The sequence below is a fragment of the Colobus angolensis genome, unplaced genomic scaffold (assembly GCF_000951035.1).
Source record: "Colobus angolensis palliatus isolate OR3802 unplaced genomic scaffold, Cang.pa_1.0 Scaffold90, whole genome shotgun sequence".
NCBI lineage: Eukaryota > Metazoa > Chordata > Mammalia > Primates > Cercopithecidae > Colobus > Colobus angolensis.
Window position 1 is genome coordinate 3,513,960 of NW_012122932.1, and position 8,451 is coordinate 3,522,410.

Here is an 8,451-nt window from a genome sequence, read left to right on the forward strand (position 1 = left end):
AATTGCAATTAATTGGCCCCTCTCTGGGCAGATCAGGAAGGCTGCCGGTGTAGCTAATATGAAGTGACATGTAATCTGCCTTCCGTCTCTGTGCACCTCCACCCGCTGCCCAGCTGGCCTGCTTTCCTGGCAGTGCTCTGAGCAGACTCTCCTGGCTCTGCCTGGGGGTGGAAAGCTGAGCTGCACAGGGCCAAGGGGTCAGAGAACCTCAGAGGGATGCCTGGGTTGCAAAGTGTCTATAGCATCACAGCCTCTACTCCACCTCCTTCTCCCCACATCTCACAGCATCATGCCAGGCTGCTGCTCGGGGCTTCCCAGGGACTCTTAGAATGCACAGAGGAATGAGGAGTGTCAGTCGTCCCCACAAAGCTTACCAGAGCTGCTTTCCTTCTGCTGCTTCCCAGCCCTCTTACCCCAGGATTCTTACAACAGTCTCCTAATTAGTCTCCAGATTCTGCTCAGTCCTCTACCCTCCGCCCAGGCCACCATCCCAGGGCATCACGTGCTCTTGGCACTGCTCTGCTCTTTGGGGCCCCTCCCTGTCTGCCTATTTAGCTACAAACACTTCAGCCTAGCATTTAAAATCTTGCCGAGGTCTCAGGCTTCCTTTGTAGCCTTGAACATACCTGACACCTGAGTTGCCAAAACCGACTTTTGATGGTTTATTCATCCACTCAACGACTGTTCCTTGAGCCCTGCCATGTGCAGGCTCTGTGCCAGCATCCATGGTGAGGCTCACCCAGCCCTACAGTCCCCTGAAGGAGATGGGCATTAATCCATAATCACACAAATAAACGTCAGCCGTGATAAGTGTTATGAAGGAGAGAAGTATGGGGCTTCGAGAGCACATAACGGGGTAGGAGGAGTATCCAGGAGGGCTCCCTGAAGAAGGGCCAGGAGCTAAGATCCAGACCATGAGCGGGTGTTAACTGGTGTTGTAGTTCATCCGGGCTGTTATAACCTAAGCAGACTGAGATACAGACAGGGAAGCTTATAAGCAGAAATCTATTTCTTATTCTGGAAGCTGGGAAGTCCATGACCAAGGGTCCAATAGATGTGGTGTCTGATGTGGGCCCACTTTCTCAGAGATGGCGCCTTCTCTCTGTGTCCGCACATGATGGAAGGGGCAAGGCAGCCCTCTGAGGCCTCTTTTATAAGGGCACTGACCCCATGACCTAATCACCTCCCGAAAAGCCCCACCTCCTAAGATTATCACCTTGGGGGTTAGAATTTTGGCATATGGATGTGGGGGACACACAAACATCCAGACTGTAGCACTGAACAAAATGCAGAATAGGATGCACCAAACTGAGAGGACAGAGCTTGCAAGACTCTGAAGTGGGTGAAGAAATGGCGAGTGCATGAGAGCAAGAAGAGCCTGTGTGGCCGGGGTGCGGATGGAGGTGAGATGCAGCTGGGAGGCGAGCAGGGTGGATGAACTGGGCCTTGTGGCAAGACTTTGTCTGGCCTTGAAATGAACTCGTGGCCCTTTCCCTTGTCTTCCTGTGCCCTTCTTTGGAAATCCTATCATTTGAGACCCAGTTCAGTCACTACATGCTTCATAGACACCCAAGATTCCCCCAACCCTGCCCACAATTTAACACAGTTCCCTCTCCCCACATCCCCACAGCCCTCTGTCTGCCCCTGGTCCCCTCCAGCTTATATGAGAGTTGTTGGCCTCTTCCCTAAGGTCCTGTGCTCCTGGCACTGGTCCCCCAACCCTGACACTGGCCCATGCGTACTCCCTCCACAGGTGAATGTCGTTAGTGGAGTCGCTGTGATTGGATAGCCATCTTGAGAAGGAATTAGGGCCCTTCCTCCAAGTTGATCTAAGGCCAGGGCAGCAGTTACAGGGAGTGTGTCAGTATCAGCTTGTCCTAACCACAATGCCTACAGCCATGAGTTCCCTCAAGATGGAATGAGTCCCCCTGTGCCTACAGCCGATTTCCTCAGCCTCAGCACTGGTGACACTGTGGGCTGTCCTGTGCATTGTATGGTATTTGGTGGCAGCCTTGGTCCCTACCCACTAGATGCCAACCATGTGCTTCTTCCCACTGACAATCAAAAATGTGTCAGATATTGCCACATGTCCCCAGGGGGTCAAAATCATCCTCAGTGGAGAACCGCTGGCCTAGAGCTACCCAACAGAAATTGTTGTGCCATCTGTTAAGAATCCTGGAGCAGGAATTCCTATGTTAGGTTAAACAAAGTGACCATTTCTAAGATGCTCTCTACTTACTTATGTGAACTGATGCTGGAGGAGTAAGGATCCCAGAGTCACTCTAAACTGTAAAGTGCCAACCCTCATTGCAGAGATGGGGAAAATAGACCCAGAGAAAGGAAGAGACTTGTGTGAGAATGGGAGCATGTAGGGGCAGAGCAGGGCCTGGCATTGCAGTTCCCTCCAGGGCTCTTTCCATTTTACCCCTGGGACCCAGGCCCTGCCTGATACTCAGGTCCCTGCCCCTTACTGTGCACACCAATCCTTCGTTGCCTGGGTTCTTGAGTGATTCCTACTGCAGGACCCAGTGTTACGAGGCTCAGCAACCTGCACCATACCTTCATCCTGACTGCCATGGGAACCTAGAGTTTGCACTTGGCTTGAAAATTTGTTGTACAACGTTCCTCTCCTCCTTCCCTGGTGAACACTGCCTCCTAGTATTGAAACTGCCCTCCCATTCTCATCCCTACCTGGATATCAGTAGAGTAAACCACATCTTTGCCTCCCTGCCTGAATTCCTAATCTTAGTCTTTCCCTGTTTGGTGATTTGACCCATAGTTCCTCAGCAGGGATCCTGGCTCCACTGATTACTAAGTTTTTGACCTTGGGCAAGTCTCTTAACTCTCTGAACCTTGGCTGCCTAATGTGTAAAACAGACCGAGAACAGTTGCTATGAGATATAGGTGTAGTAATTTCCTGACACATGGGAAGCTCCCAGTTCATTCATTCATTTAGCAAATATCTATTGAGTGTCTACTGCATCCCTGCTGTTGTTCTCACAACTGAAGGTGTGGCAGTGAGCAAATCAGTCAAAGGCCCTGCCCTCATGGAGCTCACAGCCTCACACATTAGTGCCTTCACTCTTCCAACTTCCCACAGATGCTGAAAGAGTTAAGCAAGGAAGTAAAGTGCTCAGCTTTGTGATCCTGAGAGAGAATGCACCATTAAACCTACAGCGGAAATGCCTCCAAGGGTGGGAGATATTCTTAGTAATGAAGACGGGCCTGTCACCCTCTCATTAATTATCCCCATCCCTCTCCTCCTGGCTCCTGGGAGAGTGGGAGTAATTGCAGGGCCTTCAAGAACTTGCCTCAAAGGATGCTAAGTGATCCTGGAATGAGGGGGACCAGGCCAAGCAGTGCTAGAGTCAAGCTCACTTGGGCTGTGGGTGTCTTGTGGGGGTTCTGCTACCGCTGAGATCTGGGCCTTGGACACCCTCACCAAGTGGGGACACCAGGATTCAATATGATATACCCCAGAAGTGGCAAAAAAAACCCTGCTCCTGGGTAGCTCAGGAGTGTAAAGAAATGGCTGAGAGCCAGGACTCGTGGGTTCAAGTGTCAGCAATTCCACTAATAGGCTGTGGCCTTGAGAAGTGACTTCCTTCTCTGGATCTCTTCCTTCACCTGTAAAATGAGGATAGCATCACTGTCTTTCACTGATCCACTCAAACTGGGGGCCACGCTATGTGCCAGGCTCTCTGCTACATGTTGGGCATTCCGAGATGAGTGAGGCAAGCATGCTTGCTGCACTGGTGGAGTTCACTCTCCAGAAAGAGAAACCAACAGTGCCAAATAGAAGTGTAAACATTCAATGACAAGATATGACAAGTGCTGCACAGAGAAAGTTTGGAACAATGGGCATGTGTTATAAAGCCCCTGCTCTAGTCTGGGAAGCCAGGGAAGGTGCCCCTAAAAAGGGATATTTCAAGCCAAGACCTTGAAAATGAGTAGAAGGTGGGAGGCTGAAAAGGGCAGGAAGATTGAGGAGGCAGCGAGAACAGCGAGTGCAAAGGCCCTCCCTGGGTGGGCGGAAGCAGTACAAGGTAGAGAACCTGAGGCAGGCCCACTTACCTGGCACCATATGCCACAAGACCCTCATGAACATTAGGGGCAAGAGTGAATGTGAAGGCACTGGGGACTCCATAAAGCAACTTATATAAGAGAGGGAGAGTGTTGGGATGCCTGCAAAGCTTACAAACCCAGCCTTGTCAGTTCTGGAGCTGGACACAGCATGGTACTGGCAAATGGTCCTTGGGAGATTCTTTGGGTGAGTTTGTTTGTGTTTTAATTGCTATGTGATGGCTTTCTGATGGGCTCTAATTGGGAGAAGTCTGACGTCTGTCTGGAGGAGAACTTCTGGGGCCCCAGGAGACAAGAGCAAGTTTTATTTGTTTTAAGTTCTGTTGTGTATTCAATCTTTTAACTGTGTTTGTAAAGATGCCAAATATCTAATCTGTTTGTTATCCAAACCCTTCATTTGGGCTTCATCAGGAAATTAGGTCACTCATTTTGTGCAGCAAAATAATGGCCAAAATGCTGCAGGTTCAGGGCAAAACTTATACTGAAATCCCAGAGGTTGCAGTTACTGGATCAGTGAGAGTTTTTTAAAATCCCAAATGTGGTTCACGAGACAAATTTTGCTCTTGTTCTAAATGTGCCTGTACCCAGGAAAAGGGAGAAAATAGACTCTTCTCCCCTTCTGTCTACACCAAATACCCCCCTGTTCTAAGACCTGAGACAATAACCCTGGAATTACGCAAGTTCAGCCGCACATTTTTAAACAATTCTCTGTTATCATTTGTGTATTTAACTAAAACCCACAAGGCAGGAAATCATTTATAAAATACTGGACAAACCCTGCTCTGCTAAAGGAAAGTATTATAACAAATTGTAGGTCTCACCAATAATAATGATAATATTAATAATAAAAATATTAATAATAATAAAATGCCATCATTTTATTATTGTTAATAATTATTATTTGTTGATATTTGTTGAGCATTTACTATGTGCCAAGTACTGTACTAAGAGTTTCAAACACAGTATCCCATTTTATCCTCACAACAACCCTATCAGCTAAAAACTATTAATGTCCTCATTTTAGAGGATGAGATTGAAAGTTTAAAGAGCATACACCACTTGGCCAAGGTGGGCTTGTCTTGCTAGGGTTCTTGGAGGCAATTTTCTTATATCTATTACCAGAATTCTTAAATTGGTTCATGGTCAGCCTTTTGAATTCTGTGAATCTTGTGAAATTGCTTGGAGGCAATTTTCTTACATCTATCACCAGAATTCTTAAACTGGTTCATGGTCAGCCTTTTGAACTCTGTAAGTCTTCTGAAATTGCTTACTAAATTTTGCATGCTAGGTGTGTTTCTCTAGGGAGAGAGTCCATAGCTTTCATCAGATTTTCAGAGGTGTCCACGGGCCAAAATAAAGTGAAGAGCCTTGGTTCTGTGTTAACACAAATCCGAAACAGAATCTCGAAGGCTTGTTTTGATAATTACAACAAACCCTTCTCTTGTGTAACTGAATCTATTTCAGATTACTTTTTTTTATTATTATTATTTTTAGCTCAGAGGATATAAGGTCCTGGTTTCAGGAGCTGTGTATTTCTGGGACGGCTGGGATGTAACTCTTGAAAAGGTGCACTAAGCTAAGAGATGTTCAAGTGAGGGCCTCCCGTTGTGATGGGTTGTGGAACGCCAGCCCTCAGTCATCATCTACGCATTTCATGAAACCACCCTCTAAAAGGCACTATTGTAGTATTGGTTGCTATAATTTCGTAGTTTAGCATTATTACTTTAAATTGCATTTCTCTACTAACAGCTTAAGTTGTAGGAGTTACACTTAAAAACTTTAAATCTTGTGTTTCCCCAATCCTGCTACCTAATTTTAGATTCTTCAGACATATTCTGTTACTATACTAAATTGATACTTCCTAAAGTCTGACTCTACTAAGCATATTTCATTTTAAATAGAGTATATTTTAATTTTTGATGAGCTGCCTTTTTTTTCTAGATTTTAAGGGTTACCAAGCATCTTGAATCATATAGAAAGTATTACAGTGTAGTAGCTAAAGGTTTGTATTTCTAAAGTTTGTTTCCAGCTTCTCCTCTCTCAGGTCACCACAAACTCATGCCAATGTGGCCGTTTTCTCGCCTATCACATATCACATCGACTTCAGCAGTCAATTTGTCTATGTTGGTCAGAATTAGGTCCAGAGTAGCAATTTCCCGGCTTACTTCCTCTATTTTCTGAGAAACAAAATTGCCTGCTGGGCAAGTCAAGAACTTGTCAGATATTCAGCTTTTAGCTCGATGAGATGTTTTATTAGTCTAGACTTTTCAGGTGACAGAAACCTAACTCAAACTATGTTAGGCAAAAGAAGATTGATCGGCTCACAGAACTGAGAAGCATCGAGGAGCAGCACAGCTGGATGGAGGGGCCCATGAGCACCATCAGGTTGTTCTTCTCCCTGTTTCTTTTTATGTTTGGTCTCATGCTCTCCTGCCCAGACTGGCTGCCTCCATGCAGCGGGCCAGAGGGCCTGGCCAGCCACCATCAGCACAGAGAGGCAGCATGTCCCGATAGGCTCAGCAGAGAAATTCCAGAGAGTCTGAGTACCTGTTGCCCACACCCAGGCCAGGGTAGGGAGACAGAGATGGACAAGCAGGTTAGAATCCAAGCTCCTTAACCCCCAACTTCCCATCTGTAAAGAGGGATGAGGCTAGGCTCCATCTCACAAGGCTGCTGTGAAGATTAAATGAACTAATGAATGCATGGTAAAGACTCAGCCCAGGGCCTAGCACTGCTGGTTCTGCCAGTCTGAGCTCCTGATAACCAGCCAGTTATATAGAAATGGCCATTCCCATGATGCAATGCACTAGTAAGTGCTTGCTGTTGTCAATATTATCATCATTTTTAAGAATATTTAGCATAAGGTGCAGCATATGTACACAATAAATGGCAGTTACTATTTTTCATATTTAAGCACTATTGTTGTAAAGTGTGTGACACAAGGCCTGGCATCGACACTCCATAAATATTAGTTATAATAGTAACAATAGGAATAATAAGAATACTTAGGGCCTGGCACATACTAAGCACTCAATATACTTTAATTACTGACCCAACTGTTATTATCAGCACCTATGATTTCTTGTGAATTACAAGGCACCTCGGAATTGCCATTCTCCTCATCCTGCCCGATATTCTCCATGGTAACTAAGCACTTTTCTCCCTCCAGCCTCTTTATTAAGCTTCAGGCCCACTTCATCATGTCAGCTCCAGGCAAGCTGGTCTTTCCCACTTCTCCTGAGGTGCCCTTGTCCCTGGGCACAAGCCCAACCTCCCAGGAGGGTGTGCTGGCAACCAAGCCAGGCTTCTGTTCAGTGACTCCACCTGCATGGCCAGCCTGCCATGTGTTGCAGCCCCCTCGCTCACCCAGGCCCCAGCTTCCTGCTCCCCTCAAGTCTCCCTTTTACTGCTCTCCCCTTCCCCAAACTAGATCCTGGCACACATATTATTTTTGTAGGTAGAAGAGAGGAGACAATAATAACAACAATAACCAACACTTATATAGTCCCTGACATAGGCAGACACTGTTCTAAGTGCTGTGCATCGATTAACTCATTAATCCTTAAACCAAACCTATGAGGCAGATACTATTGTCATCCCTGTTTTATAAATAGGGAAACCAAGGCACAGAGAGGCAACTGACTTGCTCTAGACGATGCAGCTAGTAAGTGATGTAGCCAGGATTGGAACCCCTTAAGAAGATTACATCAAATTATACATTGAGTGCCTGATACCAGTAAAGATTTACTAACGCCCAATATTATAATGATCACATTGTTGTTATTACAGGGCAGATTCAACAGCATTGTTCACTCCTCTCTCCTGCCAAGTTTGGCACTTTCAGTAACAAAGGAGCAACAGAGTGCCTTGGTCTACAGAAGCCGTTCACCTGCTGGGAGGAGAGGAGTGGAAAATTTTTTATGTTAATGTAAAATTCTCATAACATAAAATTAACCATTCTAAAGTGTACAATTCCGTAGCTTTTAGTGCATTCACAATGTTGTACAACCACCACCTCTATCTAGTTCCAAATCATTTTCATCACTTCAAAAGGAAGCCTCATACATGCCATTAAGAAGTCACTTCCCGTTCCCCTCTCCCCCAACCCCTGGCAATCACCAATCTGTTTTCTGTCTCTATGGATTTATCAATTTTGTATGGCTCATACAGATGGAACCATACAATCTATGTTCTTTTGTGACTGGCTTCTTGCCCTGAGAATAATGCTTTCTAGGTTCATCCGTAGCGTAGCATGTTTCAGTAGGTCATTCCTTTTACAGCTGAACAATATTCCGTTTTTGGATCTACTGCATTTGTTTATGTGGATGAAGGTGCTTTTCAATTTTTTATTTCCATAGGTAATCAGGG

The 8,451-nt window shown here is 45.8% G+C and overlaps 1 protein-coding gene across 2 annotated transcripts in view; it reads left to right on the forward strand.

Moving 5' to 3' along the window:
• Positions 1 to 8,451, forward strand: part of ABLIM3 (actin binding LIM protein family, member 3) — a 120,325-nt gene that overhangs the window by 76,541 nt on the left and 35,333 nt on the right. The gene's annotated exons all lie outside the window — the stretch shown is intronic.